Here is a 20,631-nt window from a genome sequence, read left to right as displayed (position 1 = left end):
GAGGGGGAGCCAATGAGAGACTAGCTCTAGGTGTTGGGACAGGCACAGGTAACTCTATTTTCCCATCAGGAAGAAGAATTAACCACAGGCTCAGCCTGCCGCCCGGAACCAGAAGAGGGCCTGAGGCAATCCTGCGCTTTTGCGGCCAGCTCCCAAAAAAGCGAGTTGAAAAATGGAGCTCAGGGGCACTGCAATTCACAAACCTGCAGAGTTATAAATGATAACTCTCTTCCACAAATATATTGAGGGAAGGCAACGAAGAGGATTTGAAAGCAAGGCAGAATTGCAGGAAACAGATTTCAGGAGGTCGATTCGAATCGCCTGTAAAGCACATGAAAAGCGGCAAAACGTCGACAATGATGCCCTTGGCCAAAAAGGGCGTATGCGTTTTTTCCTGAATATATTCAGGAAAAAACGCATACGCCCTTTTTGGCCAACCAAGCAACCTGGAAAGGCAAATCAGCGCTACAAAGAAGTCTCGCTGCCCATCGGTCAAAAGGGCCATGCTGAAAAAAGTGTCAAAACCAGAAATGCAGGACAGGCCATGGAGAAATGGGAGCCTTGCTACGCTGATGGGCGGGATGTAAATTGCCAACAGCCACTCTGGAGAAGTGTACGGTGTGTCCTGAAACATCGAAAAAACACAGCTTAGAGCGCATAGGGCACTTCCACTCATGAGCGTATAAATTGGGAAAACTAAAAATCAGCAAGACACAGGCACCCCAAAGTTTAGGGCTGCTCTGTTGACAAGAACCTCCACTTCATGACACCTTAAATATCCCAGGAAAGAGAAAAATGGATAAAGAAGTGGTGGTCCTTATGTACAATGGAATATCACTCAGCCATGAAATCAATGTCATAAGGCTAGTAGCAGCATGATGAGTGGATTTAGGCACGACGATTCTAAGTGAAATAAGTCACACAGAAAAAGACACTTATCATAAGCTATCAGTTATAGAGGGAATGTAAAAACCGCTACACTTGAACTGAATTACAAAACAGAACAGAGTCACACGTTTAGAAAACACACTATGGCTGCTTAACGGGAAAGGTGAGGTGGGGTGATGCATAAAACAAGGGTTTCAAATGAGCTCAGCTACCGTTCCATAAACCCAATATGTAATAGAAAGACCTACTCCTTGCCCAGTGAACTGGACTCAACACCCCCTATTCACCGCACAAGAATATATCTGACTAGTAAGAATCTTAAAACCTATGTATTGATATCTCTCTGGAAGTGAGTCAAGTGGGTATAAAGCAGCGTAAACTCAGCCGTGAAAAGCAGCTAAACCCCATTATAAAAATAAATTACTTTTAAAAGCCCGTGAAACAAAGACAGTGAAAGAGAGAGAAATTCTTACAAAATTCGTTCAGGGGCTGTGATGCAACCTGGATTGACCATATCTAGACCCACAGCTGGATGAGACATAAGGGTGGACACTCTCGGGGCTGAGAGGTTTGGTGAGTTTCGGGGAGCAAACGCAGAGCCTTTAAAGTAATACTGCCTGTTACCCATCCCATGGGTCCCAAATCTCCGGGTTCAAGGGCATCTTCCTACATCGAAAACATGCATGAGAAACCCAGAAGGTGGTACACCATGTGATCGGGAAAGCTTTCTAAAACGCACCTCATTTATCAACTCCTTGTGCTCGGGTTCGCCATTCCAGCCGCTTTACTAGCAATCTCCCTCCTTGGAGAACCAGCACCTTTAACCTCCTGTTCCGTACAGCTTGCAATTTGTCCTGAGGATGAACGGGAAGAGGGGGAGCCAATGAGAGACTAGCTCTAGATGTTGGGACAGGCACAGGTCACTCTATTTTCCCATCAGGAAGAAGAATTAACCACAGGTTCAGCCTGCCGCCCGGAACCAGAAGAGGGCCTGAGGCAATCCTGCGCTTTTGCGGCCAGCTCCCAAAAAAGCGAGTTGAAAAATGGAGCTCAGGGGCACTGCAATTCACAAACCTGCAGAGTTATAAATGATAACTCTCGTCCACAAATATATTGAGGGAAGGCAACGAAGAGGATTTGAAAGCAAGGCAGAATTGCAGGAAACAGATTTCAGGAGGTCGATTCGAATCGCCTGTAAAGCACATGAAAAGCGGCAAAACGTCGACAATGATGCCCTTGGCCAAAAAGGGCGTATGCGTTTTTTCCTGAATATATTCAGGAAAAAACGCATACGCCCTTTTTGGCCAACCAAGCAACCTGGAAAGGCAAATCAGCGCTACAAAGAAGTCTCGCTGCCCATCGGTCAAAAGGGCCATGCTGAAAAAAGTGTCAAAACCAGAAATGCAGGACAGGCCATGGAGAAATGGGAGCCTTGCTACGCTGATGGGCGGGATGTAAATTGCCAACAGCCACTCTGGAGAAGTGTACGGTGTGTCCTGAAACATCGAAAAAACACAGCTTAGAGCGCATAGGGCACTTCCACTCATGGGCGTATAAATTGGGAAAACTAAAAATCAGCAAGATACAGGCACCCCAAAGTTTAGGGCTGCTCTGTTGACAAGAACCTCCACTTCATGACACCTTAAATATCCCAGGAAAGAGAAAAATGGATAAAGAAGTGGTGGTCCTTATGTACAATGGAATATCACTCAGCCATGAAATCAATGTCATAAGGCTAGTAGCAGCATGATGAGTGGATTTAGGCACGACGATTCTAAGTGAAATAAGTCACACAGAAAAAGACACTTATCATAAGCTATCAGTTATAGAGGGAATGTAAAAACCGCTACACTTGAACTGAATTACAAAACAGAACAGAGTCACACGTTTAGAAAACACACTATGGCTGCTTAACGGGAAAGGTGAGGTGGGGTGATGCATAAAACAAGGGTTTCAAATTAGCTCAGATACCGTTCCATAAACCCAATATGTAATAGAAAGACCTACTCCTTGCCCAGTGAACTGGACTCAACACCCCCTATTCACCGCACAAGAATATATCTGACTAGTAAGAATCTTAAAACCTATGTATTGATATCTCTCTGGAAGTGAGTCAAGTGGGTATAAAGCAGCGTAAACTCAGCCGTGAAAAGCAGCTAAACCCCATTATAAAAATAAATTACTTTTAAAAGCCCGTGAAACAAAGACAGTGAAAGAGAGAGAAATTCTTACAAAATTCGTTCAGGGGCTGTGATGCAACCTGGATTGACCATATCTAGACCCACAGCTGGATGAGACATAAGGGTGGACACTCTCGGGGCTGAGAGGTTTGGTGAGTTTCGGGGAGCAAACGCAGAGCCTTTAAAGTAATACTGCCTGTTACCCATCCCATGGGTCCCAAATCTCCAGGTTCAAGGGCATCTTCCTACATCGAAAACATGCATGAGAAACCCAGAAGGTGGTACACCATGTGATCGGGAAAGCTTTCTAAAACGCACCTCATTTCTCAACTCCTTGTGCTCGGGTTCGCCATTCCAGCCGCTTTACTAGCAATCTCCCTCCTTGGAGAACCAGCACCTTTAACCTCCTGTTCCGTACAGCTTGCAATTTGTCCTGAGGATGAACGGGAAGAGGGGGAGCCAATGAGAGACTAGCTCTAGGTGTTGGGACAGGCACAGGTCACTCTATTTTCCCATCAGGAAGAAGAATTAACCACAGGCTCAGCCTGCCGCCCGGAACCAGAAGAGGGCCTGAGGCAATCCTGCGCTTTTGCGGCCAGCTCCCAAAAAAGCGAGTTGAAAAATGGAGCTCAGGGGCACTGCAATTCACAAACCTGCAGAGTTATAAATGATAACTCTCGTCCACAAATATATTGAGGGAAGGCAACGAAGAGGATCTGAAAGCAAGGCAGAATTGCAGGAAACAGATTTCAGGAGGTCGATTCGAATCGCCTGTAAAGCACATGAAAAGCGGCAAAACGTCGACAATGATGCCCTTGGCCAAAAAGGGCGTATGCGTTTTTTCCTGAATATATTCAGGAAAAAACGCATACGCCCTTTTTGGCCAACCAAGCAACCTGGAAAGGCAAATCAGCGCTACAAAGAAGTCTCGCTGCCCATCGGTCAAAAGGGCCATGCTGAAAAAAGTGTCAAAACCAGAAATGCAGGACAGGCCATGGAGAAATGGGAGCCTTGCTACGCTGATGGGCGGGATGTAAATTGCCAACAGCCACTCTGGAGAAGTGTACGGTGTGTCCTGAAACATCGAAAAAACACAGCTTAGAGCGCATAGGGCACTTCCACTCATGGGCGTATAAATTGGGAAAACTAAAAATCAGCAAGACACAGGCACCCCAAAGTTTAGGGCTGCTCTGTTGACAAGAACCTCCACTTCATGACACCTTAAATATCCCAGGAAAGAGAAAAATGGATAAAGAAGTGGTGGTCCTTATGTACAATGGAATATCACTCAGCCATGAAATCAATGTCATAAGGCTAGTAGCAGCATGATGAGTGGATTTAGGCACGACGATTCTAAGTGAAATAAGTCACACAGAAAAAGACACTTATCATAAGCTATCAGTTATAGAGGGAATGTAAAAACCGCTACACTTGAACTGAATTACAAAACAGAACAGAGTCACACGTTTAGAAAACACACTATGGCTGCTTAACGGGAAAGGTGAGGTGGGGTGATGCATAAAACAAGGGTTTCAAATTAGCTCAGATACCGTTCCATAAACCCAATATGTAATAGAAAGACCTACTCCTTGCCCAGTGAGCTGGACTCAACACCCCCTATTCACCGCACAAGAATATATCTGACTAGTAAGAATCTTAAAACCTATGTATTGATATCTCTCTGGAAGTGAGTCAAGTGGGTATAAAGCAGCGTAAACTCAGCCGTGAAAAGCAGCTAAACCCCATTATAAAAATAAATTACTTTTAAAAGCCCGTGAAACAAAGACAGTGAAAGAGAGAGAAATTCTTACAAAATTCGTTCAGGGGCTGTGATGCAACCTGGATTGACCATATCTAGACCCACAGCTGGATGAGACATAAGGGTGGACACTCTCGGGGCTGAGAGGTTTGGTGAGTTTCGGGGAGCAAACGCAGAGCCTTTAAAGTAATACTGCCTGTTACCCATCCCATGGGTCCCAAATCTCCAGGTTCAAGGGCATCTTCCTACATCGAAAACATGCATGAGAAACCCAGAAGGTGGTACACCATGTGATCGGGAAAGCTTTCTAAAACGCACCTCATTTATCAACTCCTTGTGCTCGGGTTCGCCATTCCAGCCGCTTTACTAGCAATCTCCCTCCTTGGAGAACCAGCACCTTTAACCTCCTGTTCCGTACAGCTTGCAATTTGTCCTGAGGATGAACGGGAAGAGGGGGAGCCAATGAGAGACTAGCTCTAGATGTTGGGACAGGCACAGGTCACTCTATTTTCCCATCAGGAAGAAGAATTAACCACAGGTTCAGCCTGCCGCCCGGAACCAGAAGAGGGCCTGAGGCAATCCTGCGCTTTTGCGGCCAGCTCCCAAAAAAGCGAGTTGAAAAATGGAGCTCAGGGGCACTGCAATTCACAAACCTGCAGAGTTATAAATGATAACTCTCGTCCACAAATATATTGAGGGAAGGCAACGAAGAGGATTTGAAAGCAAGGCAGAATTGCAGGAAACAGATTTCAGGAGGTCGATTCGAATCGCCTGTAAAGCACATGAAAAGCGGCAAAACGTCGACAATGATGCCCTTGGCCAAAAAGGGCGTATGCGTTTTTTCCTGAATATATTCAGGAAAAAACGCATACGCCCTTTTTGGCCAACCAAGCAACCTGGAAAGGCAAATCAGCGCTACAAAGAAGTCTCGCTGCCCATCGGTCAAAAGGGCCATGCTGAAAAAAGTGTCAAAACCAGAAATGCAGGACAGGCCATGGAGAAATGGGAGCCTTGCTACGCTGATGGGCGGGATGTAAATTGCCAACAGCCACTCTGGAGAAGTGTACGGTGTGTCCTGAAACATCGAAAAAACACAGCTTAGAGCGCATAGGGCACTTCCACTCATGGGCGTATAAATTGGGAAAACTAAAAATCAGCAAGACACAGGCACCCCAAAGTTTAGGGCTGCTCTGTTGACAAGAACCTCCACTTCATGACACCTTAAATATCCCAGGAAAGAGAAAAATGGATAAAGAAGTGGTGGTCCTTATGTACAATGGAATATCACTCAGCCATGAAATCAATGTCATAAGGCTAGTAGCAGCATGATGAGTGGATTTAGGCACGACGATTCTAAGTGAAATAAGTCACACAGAAAAAGACACTTATCATAAGCTATCAGTTATAGAGGGAATGTAAAAACCGCTACACTTGAACTGAATTACAAAACAGAACAGAGTCACACGTTTAGAAAACACACTATGGCTGCTTAACGGGAAAGGTGAGGTGGGGTGATGCATAAAACAAGGGTTTCAAATTAGCTCAGATACCGTTCCATAAACCCAATATGTAATAGAAAGACCTACTCCTTGCCCAGTGAACTGGACTCAACACCCCCTATTCACCGCACAAGAATATATCTGACTAGTAAGAATCTTAAAACCTATGTATTGATATCTCTCTGGAAGTGAGTCAAGTGGGTATAAAGCAGCGTAAACTCAGCCGTGAAAAGCAGCTAAACCCCATTATAAAAATAAATTACTTTTAAAAGCCCGTGAAACAAAGACAGTGAAAGAGAGAGAAATTCTTACAAAATTCGTTCAGGGGCTGTGATGCAACCTGGATTGACCATATCTAGACCCACAGCTGGATGAGACATAAGGGTGGACACTCTCGGGGCTGAGAGGTTTGGTGAGTTTCGGGGAGCAAACGCAGAGCCTTTAAAGTAATACTGCCTGTTACCCATCCCATGGGTCCCAAATCTCCAGGTTCAAGGGCATCTTCCTACATCGAAAACATGCATGAGAAACCCAGAAGGTGGTACACCATGTGATCGGGAAAGCTTTCTAAAACGCACCTCATTTCTCAACTCCTTGTGCTCGGGTTCGCCATTCCAGCCGCTTTACTAGCAATCTCCCTCCTTGGAGAACCAGCACCTTTAACCTCCTGTTCCGTACAGCTTGCAATTTGTCCTGAGGATGAACGGGAAGAGGGGGAGCCAATGAGAGACTAGCTCTAGGTGTTGGGACAGGCACAGGTCACTCTATTTTCCCATCAGGAAGAAGAATTAACCACAGGCTCAGCCTGCCGCCCGGAACCAGAAGAGGGCCTGAGGCAATCCTGCGCTTTTGCGGCCAGCTCCCAAAAAAGCGAGTTGAAAAATGGAGCTCAGGGGCACTGCAATTCACAAACCTGCAGAGTTATAAATGATAACTCTCGTCCACAAATATATTGAGGGAAGGCAACGAAGAGGATCTGAAAGCAAGGCAGAATTGCAGGAAACAGATTTCAGGAGGTCGATTCGAATCGCCTGTAAAGCACATGAAAAGCGGCAAAACGTCGACAATGATGCCCTTGGCCAAAAAGGGCGTATGCGTTTTTTCCTGAATATATTCAGGAAAAAACGCATACGCCCTTTTTGGCCAACCAAGCAACCTGGAAAGGCAAATCAGCGCTACAAAGAAGTCTCGCTGCCCATCGGTCAAAAGGGCCATGCTGAAAAAAGTGTCAAAACCAGAAATGCAGGACAGGCCATGGAGAAATGGGAGCCTTGCTACGCTGATGGGCGGGATGTAAATTGCCAACAGCCACTCTGGAGAAGTGTACGGTGTGTCCTGAAACATCGAAAAAACACAGCTTAGAGCGCATAGGGCACTTCCACTCATGGGCGTATAAATTGGGAAAACTAAAAATCAGCAAGACACAGGCACCCCAAAGTTTAGGGCTGCTCTGTTGACAAGAACCTCCACTTCATGACACCTTAAATATCCCAGGAAAGAGAAAAATGGATAAAGAAGTGGTGGTCCTTATGTACAATGGAATATCACTCAGCCATGAAATCAATGTCATAAGGCTAGTAGCAGCATGATGAGTGGATTTAGGCACGACGATTCTAAGTGAAATAAGTCACACAGAAAAAGACACTTATCATAAGCTATCAGTTATAGAGGGAATGTAAAAACCGCTACACTTGAACTGAATTACAAAACAGAACAGAGTCACACGTTTAGAAAACACACTATGGCTGCTTAACGGGAAAGGTGAGGTGGGGTGATGCATAAAACAAGGGTTTCAAATTAGCTCAGATACCGTTCCATAAACCCAATATGTAATAGAAAGACCTACTCCTTGCCCAGTGAGCTGGACTCAACACCCCCTATTCACCGCACAAGAATATATCTGACTAGTAAGAATCTTAAAACCTATGTATTGATATCTCTCTGGAAGTGAGTCAAGTGGGTATAAAGCAGCGTAAACTCAGCCGTGAAAAGCAGCTAAACCCCATTATAAAAATAAATTACTTTTAAAAGCCCGTGAAACAAAGACAGTGAAAGAGAGAGAAATTCTTACAAAATTCGTTCAGGGGCTGTGATGCAACCTGGATTGACCATATCTAGACCCACAGCTGGATGAGACATAAGGGTGGACACTCTCGGGGCTGAGAGGTTTGGTGAGTTTCGGGGAGCAAACGCAGAGCCTTTAAAGTAATACTGCCTGTTACCCATCCCATGGGTCCCAAATCTCCAGGTTCAAGGGCATCTTCCTACATCGAAAACATGCATGAGAAACCCAGAAGGTGGTACACCATGTGATCGGGAAAGCTTTCTAAAACGCACCTCATTTATCAACTCCTTGTGCTCGGGTTCGCCATTCCAGCCGCTTTACTAGCAATCTCCCTCCTTGGAGAACCAGCACCTTTAACCTCCTGTTCCGTACAGCTTGCAATTTGTCCTGAGGATGAACGGGAAGAGGGGGAGCCAATGAGAGACTAGCTCTAGATGTTGGGACAGGCACAGGTCACTCTATTTTCCCATCAGGAAGAAGAATTAACCACAGGTTCAGCCTGCCGCCCGGAACCAGAAGAGGGCCTGAGGCAATCCTGCGCTTTTGCGGCCAGCTCCCAAAAAAGCGAGTTGAAAAATGGAGCTCAGGGGCACTGCAATTCACAAACCTGCAGAGTTATAAATGATAACTCTCGTCCACAAATATATTGAGGGAAGGCAACGAAGAGGATTTGAAAGCAAGGCAGAATTGCAGGAAACAGATTTCAGGAGGTCGATTCGAATCGCCTGTAAAGCACATGAAAAGCGGCAAAACGTCGACAATGATGCCCTTGGCCAAAAAGGGCGTATGCGTTTTTTCCTGAATATATTCAGGAAAAAACGCATACGCCCTTTTTGGCCAACCAAGCAACCTGGAAAGGCAAATCAGCGCTACAAAGAAGTCTCGCTGCCCATCGGTCAAAAGGGCCATGCTGAAAAAAGTGTCAAAACCAGAAATGCAGGACAGGCCATGGAGAAATGGGAGCCTTGCTACGCTGATGGGCGGGATGTAAATTGCCAACAGCCACTCTGGAGAAGTGTACGGTGTGTCCTGAAACATCGAAAAAACACAGCTTAGAGCGCATAGGGCACTTCCACTCATGGGCGTATAAATTGGGAAAACTAAAAATCAGCAAGACACAGGCACCCCAAAGTTTAGGGCTGCTCTGTTGACAAGAACCTCCACTTCATGACACCTTAAATATCCCAGGAAAGAGAAAAATGGATAAAGAAGTGGTGGTCCTTATGTACAATGGAATATCACTCAGCCATGAAATCAATGTCATAAGGCTAGTAGCAGCATGATGAGTGGATTTAGGCACGACGATTCTAAGTGAAATAAGTCACACAGAAAAAGACACTTATCATAAGCTATCAGTTATAGAGGGAATGTAAAAACCGCTACACTTGAACTGAATTACAAAACAGAACAGAGTCACACGTTTAGAAAACACACTATGGCTGCTTAACGGGAAAGGTGAGGTGGGGTGATGCATAAAACAAGGGTTTCAAATTAGCTCAGATACCGTTCCATAAACCCAATATGTAATAGAAAGACCTACTCCTTGCCCAGTGAGCTGGACTCAACACCCCCTATTCACCGCACAAGAATATATCTGACTAGTAAGAATCTTAAAACCTATGTATTGATATCTCTCTGGAAGTGAGTCAAGTGGGTATAAAGCAGCGTAAACTCAGCCGTGAAAAGCAGCTAAACCCCATTATAAAAATAAATTACTTTTAAAAGCCCGTGAAACAAAGACAGTGAAAGAGAGAGAAATTCTTACAAAATTCGTTCAGGGGCTGTGATGCAACCTGGATTGACCATATCTAGACCCACAGCTGGATGAGACATAAGGGTGGACACTCTCGGGGCTGAGAGGTTTGGTGAGTTTCGGGGAGCAAACGCAGAGCCTTTAAAGTAATACTGCCTGTTACCCATCCCATGGGTCCCAAATCTCCAGGTTCAAGGGCATCTTCCTACATCGAAAACATGCATGAGAAACCCAGAAGGTGGTACACCATGTGATCGGGAAAGCTTTCTAAAACGCACCTCATTTATCAACTCCTTGTGCTCGGGTTCGCCATTCCAGCCGCTTTACTAGCAATCTCCCTCCTTGGAGAACCAGCACCTTTAACCTCCTGTTCCGTACAGCTTGCAATTTGTCCTGAGGATGAACGGGAAGAGGGGGAGCCAATGAGAGACTAGCTCTAGATGTTGGGACAGGCACAGGTCACTCTATTTTCCCATCAGGAAGAAGAATTAACCACAGGTTCAGCCTGCCGCCCGGAACCAGAAGAGGGCCTGAGGCAATCCTGCGCTTTTGCGGCCAGCTCCCAAAAAAGCGAGTTGAAAAATGGAGCTCAGGGGCACTGCAATTCACAAACCTGCAGAGTTATAAATGATAACTCTCGTCCACAAATATATTGAGGGAAGGCAACGAAGAGGATTTGAAAGCAAGGCAGAATTGCAGGAAACAGATTTCAGGAGGTCGATTCGAATCGCCTGTAAAGCACATGAAAAGCGGCAAAACGTCGACAATGATGCCCTTGGCCAAAAAGGGCGTATGCGTTTTTTCCTGAATATATTCAGGAAAAAACGCATACGCCCTTTTTGGCCAACCAAGCAACCTGGAAAGGCAAATCAGCGCTACAAAGAAGTCTCGCTGCCCATCGGTCAAAAGGGCCATGCTGAAAAAAGTGTCAAAACCAGAAATGCAGGACAGGCCATGGAGAAATGGGAGCCTTGCTACGCTGATGGGCGGGATGTAAATTGCCAACAGCCACTCTGGAGAAGTGTACGGTGTGTCCTGAAACATCGAAAAAACACAGCTTAGAGCGCATAGGGCACTTCCACTCATGGGCGTATAAATTGGGAAAACTAAAAATCAGCAAGACACAGGCACCCCAAAGTTTAGGGCTGCTCTGTTGACAAGAACCTCCACTTCATGACACCTTAAATATCCCAGGAAAGAGAAAAATGGATAAAGAAGTGGTGGTCCTTATGTACAATGGAATATCACTCAGCCATGAAATCAATGTCATAAGGCTAGTAGCAGCATGATGAGTAGATTTAGGCACGACGATTCTAAGTGAAATAAGTCACACAGAAAAAGACACTTATCATAAGCTATCAGTTATAGAGGGAATGTAAAAACCGCTACACTTGAACTGAATTACAAAACAGAACAGAGTCACACGTTTAGAAGACACACTATGGCTGCTTAACGGGAAAGGTGAGGTGGGGTGATGCATAAAACAAGGGTTTCAAATGAGCTCAGCTACCGTTCCATAAACCCAATATGTAATACAAAGACCTACTCCTTGCCCAGTGAACTGGACTCAACACCCCCTATTCACCGCACAAGAATATATCTGACTAGTAAGAATCTTAAAACCTATGTATTGATATCTCTCTGGAAGTGAGTCAAGTGGGTATAAAGCAGCGTAAACTCAGCCGTGAAAAGCAGCTAAACCCCATTATAAAAATAAATTACTTTTAAAAGCCCGTGAAACAAAGACAGTGAAAGAGAGAGAAATTCTTACAAAATTCGTTCAGGGGCTGTGATGCAACCTGGATTGACCATATCTAGACCCACAGCTGGATGAGACATAAGGGTGGACACTCTCGGGGCTGAGAGGTTTGGTGAGTTTCGGGGAGCAAACGCAGAGCCTTTAAAGTAATACTGCCTGTTACCCATCCCATGGGTCCCAAATCTCCAGGTTCAAGGGCATCTTCCTACATCGAAAACATGCATGAGAATCCCAGAAGGTGGTACACCATGTGATCGGGAAAGCTTTCTAAAACGCACCTCATTTCTCAACTCCTTGTGCTCGGGTTCGCCATTCCAGCCGCTTTACTAGCAATCTCCCTCCTTGGAGAACCAGCACCTTTAACCTCCTGTTCCGTACAGCTTGCAATTTGTCCTGAGGATGAACGGGAAGAGGGGGAGCCAATGAGAGACTAGCTCTAGGTGTTGGGACAGGCACAGGTCACTCTATTTTCCCATCAGGAAGAAGAATTAACCACAGGTTCAGCCTGCCGCCCGGAACCAGAAGAGGGCCTGAGGCAATCCTGCGCTTTTGCGGCCAGCTCCCAAAAAAGCGAGTTGAAAAATGGAGCTCAGGGGCACTGCAATTCACAAACCTGCAGAGTTATAAATGATAACTCTCGTCCACAAATATATTGAGGGAAGGCAACGAAGAGGATTTGAAAGCAAGGCAGAATTGCAGGAAACAGATTTCAGGAGGTCGATTCGAATCGCCTGTAAAGCACATGAAAAGCGGCAAAACGTCGACAATGATGCCCTTGGCCAAAAAGGGCGTATGCGTTTTTTCCTGAATATATTCAGGAAAAAACGCATACGCCCTTTTTGGCCAACCAAGCAACCTGGAAAGGCAAATCAGCGCTACAAAGAAGTCTCGCTGCCCATCGGTCAAAAGGGCCATGCTGAAAAAAGTGTCAAAACCAGAAATGCAGGACAGGCCATGGAGAAATGGGAGCCTTGCTACGCTGATGGGCGGGATGTAAATTGCCAACAGCCACTCTGGAGAAGTGTACGGTGTGTCCTGAAACATGGAAAAAAAACAGCTTAGAGCACATAGGGCACTTCCACTCATGGGCGTATAAATTGGGAAAACTAAAAATCAGCAAGACACAGGCACCCCAAAGTTTAGGGCTGCTCTGTTGACAAGAACCTCCACTTCATGACACCTTAAATATCCCAGGAAAGAGAAAAATGGATAAAGAAGTGGTGGTCCTTATGTACAATGGAATATCACTCAGCCATGAAATCAATGTCATAAGGCTAGTAGCAGCATGATGAGTGGATTTAGGCACGACGATTCTAAGTGAAATAAGTCACACAGAAAAAGACACTTATCATAAGCTATCAGTTATAGAGGGAATGTAAAAACCGCTACACTTGAACTGAATTACAAAACAGAACAGAGTCACACGTTTAGAAAACACACTATGGCTGCTTAACGGGAAAGGTGAGGTGGGGTGATGCATAAAACAAGGGTTTCAAATGAGCTCAGATACCGTTCCATAAACCCAATATGTAATAGAAAGACCTACTCCTTGCCCAGTGAACTGGACTCAACACCCCCTATTCACCGCACAAGAATATATCTGACTAGTAAGAATCTTAAAACCTATGTATTGATATCTCTCTGGAAGTGAGTCAAGTGGGTATAAAGCAGCGTAAACTCAGCCGTGAAAAGCAGCTAAACCCCATTATAAAAATAAATTACTTTTAAAAGCCCGTGAAACAAAGACAGTGAAAGAGAGGGAAATTCTTACAAAATTCGTTCAGGGGCTGTGATGCAACCTGGATTGACCATATCTAGACCCACAGCTGGATGAGACATAAGGGTGGACACTCTCGGGGCTGAGAGGTTTGGTGAGTTTCGGGGAGCAAACGCAGAGCCTTTAAAGTAATACTGCCTGTTACCCATCCCATGGGTCCCAAATCTCCAGGTTCAAGGGCATCTTCCTACATAGAAAACATGCATGAGAAACCCAGAAGGTGGTACACCATGTGATCGGGAAAGCTTTCTAAAACGCACCTCATTTCTCATCTCCTTGTGCTCGGGTTCGCCATTCCAGCCGCTTGACTAGCAATCTCCCTCCTTGGAGAATCAGCACCTTTAACCTCCTGTTCCGTACAGCTTGCAATTTGTCCTGAGGATGAACGGGAAGAGGGGGAGCCAATGAGAGACTAGCTCTAGGTGTTGGGACAGGCACAGGTCACTCTATTTTCCCATCAGGAAGAAGAATTAACCACAGGTTCAGCCTGCCGCCCGGAACCAGAAGAGGGCCTGAGGCAATCCTGCGCTTTTGCGGCCAGCTCCCAAAAAAGCGAGTTGAAAAATGGAGCTCAGGGGCACGGCAATTCACAAACCTGCAGAGTTATAAATGATAACTCTCGTCCACAAATATATTGAGGGAAGGCAACGAAGAGGATTTGAAAGCAAGGCAGAATTGCAGGAAACAGATTTCAGGAGGTCGATTCGAATCGCCTGTAAAGCACATGAAAAGCGGCAAAACGTCGACAATGATGCCCTTGGCCAAAAAGGGCGTATGCGTTTTTTCCTGAATATATTCAGGAAAAAACGCATACGCCCTTTTTGGCCAACCAAGCAACCTGGAAAGGCAAATCAGCGCTACAAAGAAGTCTCGCTGCCCATCGGTCAAAAGGGCCATGCTGAAAAAAGTGTCAAAACCAGAAATGCAGGACAGGCCATGGAGAAATGGGAGCCTTGCTACGCTGATGGGCGGGATGTAAATTGCCAACAGCCACTCTGGAGAAGTGTACGGTGTGTCCTGAAACATCGAAAAAACACAGCTTAGAGCGCATAGGGCACTTCCACTCATGGGCGTATAAATTGGGAAAACTAAAAATCAGCAAGACACAGGCACCCCAAAGTTTAGGGCTGCTCTGTTGACAAGAACCTCCACTTCATGACACCTTAAATATCCCAGGAAAGAGAAAAATGGATAAAGAAGTGGTGGTCCTTATGTACAATGGAATATCACTCAGCCATGAAATCAATGTCATAAGGCTAGTAGCAGCATGATGAGTGGATTTAGGCACGACGATTCTAAGTGAAATAAGTCACACAGAAAAAGACACTTATCATAAGCTATCAGTTATAGAGGGAATGTAAAAACCGCTACACTTGAACTGAATTACAAAACAGAACAGAGTCACACGTTTAGAAAACACACTATGGCTGCTTAACGGGAAAGGTGAGGTGGGGTGATGCATAAAACAAGGGTTTCAAATGAGCTCAGCTACCGTTCCATAAACCCAATATGTAATAGAAAGACCTACTCCTTGCCCAGTGAGCTGGACTCAACACCCCCTATTCACCGCACAAGAATATATCTGAGTAGTAAGAATCTTAAAACCTATGTATTGATATCTCTCTGGAAGTGAGTCAAGTGGGTATAAAGCAGCGTAAACTCAGCCGTGAAAAGCAGCTAAACCCCATTATAAAAATAAATTACTTTTAAAAGCCCGTGAAACAAAGACAGTGAAAGAGAGAGAAATTCTTACAAAATTCGTTCAGGGGCTGTGATGCAACCTGGATTGACCATATCTAGACCCACAGCTGGATGAGACATAAGGGTGGACACTCTCGGGGCTGAGAGGTTTGGTGAGTTTCGGGGAGCAAACGCAGAGCCTTTAAAGTAATACTGCCTGTTACCCATCCCATGGGTCCCAAATCTCCAGGTTCAAGGGCATCTTCCTACATCGAAAACATGCATGAGAAACCCAGAAGGTGGTACACCATGTGATCGGGAAAGCTTTCTAAAACGCACCTCATTTCTCAACTCCTTGTGCTCGGGTTCGCCATTCCAGCCGCTTTACTAGCAATCTCCCTCCTTGGAGAACCAGCACCTTTAACCTCCTGTTCCGTACAGCTTGCAATTTGTCCTGAGGATGAACGGGAAGAGGGGGAGCCAATGAGAGACTAGCTCTAGGTGTTGGGACAGGCACAGGTCACTCTATTTTCCCATCAGGAAGAAGAATTAACCACAGGTTCAGCCTGCCGCCCGGAACCAGAAGAGGGCCTGAGGCAATCCTGCGCTTTTGCGGCCAGCTCCCAAAAAAGCGAGTTGAAAAATGGAGCTCAGGGGCACTGCAATTCACAAACCTGCAGAGTTATAAATGATAACTCTCGTCCACAAATATATTGAGGGAAGGCAACGAAGAGGATTTGAAAGCAAGGCAGAATTGCAGGAAACAGATTTCAGGAGGTCGATTCGAATCGCCTGTAAAGCACATGAAAAGCGGCAAAACGTCGACAATGATGCCCTTGGCCAAAAAGGGCGTATGCGTTTTTTCCTGAATATATTCAGGAAAAAACGCATACGCCCTTTTTGGCCAACCAAGCAACCTGGAAAGGCAAATCAGCGCTACAAAGAAGTCTCGCTGCCCATCGGTCAAAAGGGCCATGCTGAAAAAAGTGTCAAAACCAGAAATGCAGGACAGGCCATGGAGAAATGGGAGCCTTGCTACGCTGATGGGCGGGATGTAAATTGCCAACAGCCACTCTGGAGAAGTGTACGGTGTGTCCTGAAACATCGAAAAAACACAGCTTAGAGCGCATAGGGCACTTCCACTCATGGGCGTATAAATTGGGAAAACTAAAAATCAGCAAGACACAGGCACCCCAAAGTTTAGGGCTGCTCTGTTGACAAGAACCTCCACTTCATGACACCTTAAATATCCCTGGAAAGAGAAAAATGGATAAAGAAGTGGTGGTCCTTATGTACAATGGAATATCACTCAGCCATGAAATCAATGTCATAAGGCTAGTAGCAGCATGATGAGTGGATTTAGGCACGACGATTCTAAGTGAAATAAGTCACACAGAAAAAGACACTTATCATAAGCTATCAGTTATAGAGGGAATGTAAAAACCGCTACACTTGAACTGAATTACAAAACAGAACAGAGTCACACGTTTAGAAAACACACTATGGCTGCTTAACGGGAAAGGTGAGGTGGGGTGATGCATAAAACAAGGGTTTCAAATTAGCTCAGATACCGTTCCATAAACCCAATATGTAATAGAAAGACCTACTCCTTGCCCAGTGAGCTGGACTCAACACCCCCTATTCACCGCACAAGAATATATCTGACTAGTAAGAATCTTAAAACCTATGTATTGATATCTCTCTGGAAGTGAGTCAAGTGGGTATAAAGCAGCGTAAACTCAGCCGTGAAAAGCAGCTAAACCCCATTATAAAAATAAATTACTTTTAAAAGCCCGTGAAACAAAGACAGTGAAAGAGAGAGAAATTCTTACAAAATTCGTTCAGGGACTGTGATGCAACCTGTATTGACCATATCTAGACCCACAGCTGGATGAGACATAAGGGTGGACACTCTCGGGGCTGAGAGGTTTGGTGAGTTTCGGGGAGCAAACGCAGAGCCTTTAAAGTAATACTGCCTGTTACCCATCCCATGGGTCCCAAATCTCCGGGTTCAAGGGCATCTTCCTACATCGAAAACATGCGTGAGAAACCCAGAAGGTGGTACACCATGTGATCGGGAAAGCTTTCTAAAACGCACCTCATTTCTCAACTCCTTGTGCTCGGGTTCGCCATTCCAGCCGCTTTACTAGCAATCTCCCTCCTTGGAGAACCAGCACCTTTAACCTCCTGTTCCGTACAGCTTGCAATTTGTCCTGAGGATGAACGGGAAGAGGGGGAGCCAATGAGAGACTAGCTCTAGGTGTTGGGACAGGCACAGGTCACTCTATTTTCCCATCAGGAAGAAGAATTAACCACAGGTTCAGCCTGCCGCCCGGAACCAGAAGAGGGCCTGAGGCAATCCTGCGCTTTTGCGGCCAGCTCCCAAAAAAGCGAGTTGAAAAATGGAGCTCAGGGGCACTGCAATTCACAAACCTGCAGAGTTATAAATGATAACTCTCGTCCACAAATATATTGAGGGAAGGCAACGAAGAGGATTTGAAAGCAAGGCAGAATTGCAGGAAACAGATTTCAGGAGGTCGATTCGAATCGCCTGTAAAGCACATGAAAAGCGGCAAAACGTCGACAATGATGCCCTTGGCCAAAAAGGGCGTATGCGTTTTTTCCTGAATATATTCAGGAAAAAACGCATACGCCCTTTTTGGCCAACCAAGCAACCTGGAAAGGCAAATCAGCGCTACAAAGAAGTCTCGCTGCCCATCGGTCAAAAGGGCCATGCTGAAAAAAGTGTCAAAACCAGAAATGCAGGACAGGCCATGGAGAAATGGGAGCCTTGCTACGCTGATGGGCGGGATGTAAATTGCCAACAGCCACTCTGGAGAAGTGTACGGTGTGTCCTGAAACATGGAAAAAAAACAGCTTAGAGCACATAGGGCACTTCCACTCATGGGCGTATAAATTGGGAAAACTAAAAATCAGCAAGACACAGGCACCCCAAAGTTTAGGGCTGCTCTGTTGACAAGAACCTCCACTTCATGACACCTTAAATATCCCAGGAAAGAGAAAAATGGATAAAGAAGTGGTGGTCCTTATGTACAATGGAATATCACTCAGCCATGAAATCAATGTCATAAGGCTAGTAGCAGCATGATGAGTGGATTTAGGCACGACGATTCTAAGTGAAATAAGTCACACAGAAAAAGACACTTATCATAAGCTATCAGTTATAGAGGGAATGTAAAAACCGCTACACTTGAACTGAATTACAAAACAGAACAGAGTCACACGTTTAGAAAACACACTATGGCTGCTTAACGGGAAAGGTGAGGTGGGGTGATGCATAAAACAAGGGTTTCAAATGAGCTCAGATACCGTTCCATAAACCCAATATGTAATAGAAAGACCTACTCCTTGCCCAGTGAACTGGACTCAACACCCCCTATTCACCGCACAAGAATATATCTGACTAGTAAGAATCTTAAAACCTATGTATTGATATCTCTCTGGAAGTGAGTCAAGTGGGTATAAAGCAGCGTAAACTCAGCCGTGTAAAGCAGCTAAACCCCATTATAAAAATAAATTACTTTTAAAAGCCCGTGAAACAAAGACAGTGAAAGAGAGAGAAATTCTTACAAAATTCGTTCAGGGGCTGTGATGCAACCTGGATTGACCATATCTAGACCCACAGCTGGATGAGACATAAGGGTGGACACTCTCGGGGCTGAGAGGTTTGGTGAGTTTCGGGGAGCAAACGCAGAGCCTTTAAAGTAATACTGCCTGTTACCCATCCCATGGGTCCCAAATCTCCAGGTTCAAGGGCATCTTCCTACATAGAAAACATGCATGAGAAACCCAGAAGGTGGTACACCATGTGATCGGGAAAGCTTTCTAAAACGCACCTCATTTCTCATCTCCTTGTGCTCGGGTTCGCCATTCCAGCCGCTTGACTAGCAATCTCCCTCCTTGGAGAATCAGCACCTTTAACCTCCTGTTCCGTACAGCTTGCAATTTGTCCTGAGGATGAACGGGAAGAGGGGGAGCCAATGAGAGACTAGCTCTAGGTGTTGGGACAGGCACAGGTCACTCTATTTTCCCATCAGGAAGAAGAATTAACCACAGGTTCAGCCTGCCGCCCGGAACCAGAAGAGGGCCTGAGGCAATCCTGCGCTTTTGCGGCCAGCTCCCAAAAAAGCGAGTTGAAAAATGGAGCTCAGGGGCACGGCAATTCACAAACCTGCAGAGTTATAAATGATAACTCTCGTCCACAAATATATTGAGGGAAGGCAACGAAGAGGATTTGAAAGCAAGGCAGAATTGCAGGAAACAGATTTCAGGAGGTCGATTCGAATCGCCTGTAAAGCACATGAAAAGCGGCAAAACGTCGACAATGATGCCCTTGGCCAAAAAGGGCGTATGCGTTTTTTCCTGAATATATTCAGGAAAAAACGCATACGCCCTTTTTGGCCAACCAAGCAACCTGGAAAGGCAAATCAGCGCTACAAAGAAGTCTCGCTGCCCATCGGTCAAAAGGGCCATGCTGAAAAAAGTGTCAAAACCAGAAATGCAGGACAGGCCATGGAGAAATGGGAGCCTTGCTACGCTGATGGGCGGGATGTAAATTGCCAACAGCCACTCTGGAGAAGTGTACGGTGTGTCCTGAAACATCGAAAAAACACAGCTTAGAGCGCATAGGGCACTTCCACTCATGGGCGTATAAATTGGGAAAACTAAAAATCAGCAAGACACAGGCACCCCAAAGTTTAGGGCTGCTCTGTTGACAAGAACCTCCACTTCATGACACCTTAAATATCCCAGGAAAGAGAAAAATGGATAAAGAAGTGGTGGTCCTTATGTACAATGGAATATCACTCAGCCATGAAATCAATGTCATAAGGCTAGTAGCAGCATGATGAGTGGATTTAGGCACGACGATTCTAAGTGAAATAAGTCACACAGAAAAAGACACTTATCATAAGCTATCAGTTATAGAGGGAATGTAAAAACCGCTACACTTGAACTGAATTACAAAACAGAACAGAGTCACACGTTTAGAAAACACACTATGGCTGCTTAACGGGAAAGGTGAGGTGGGGTGATGCATAAAACAAGGGTTTCAAATGAGCTCAGCTACCGTTCCATAAACCCAATATGTAATAGAAAGACCTACTCCTTGCCCAGTGAGCTGGACTCAACACCCCCTATTCACCGCACAAGAATATATCTGAGTAGTAAGAATCTTAAAACCTATGTATTGATATCTCTCTGGAAGTGAGTCAAGTGGGTATAAAGCAGCGTAAACTCAGCCGTGAAAAG

The sequence above is a fragment of the Balaenoptera ricei genome, chromosome 4 (assembly GCF_028023285.1).
Source record: "Balaenoptera ricei isolate mBalRic1 chromosome 4, mBalRic1.hap2, whole genome shotgun sequence".
NCBI classification, from domain to species: Eukaryota; Metazoa; Chordata; class Mammalia; order Artiodactyla; family Balaenopteridae; genus Balaenoptera; species Balaenoptera ricei.
The sequence above is the reverse complement of the archived record's forward strand: the minus strand, read 5'-3'. Positions refer to the sequence as shown.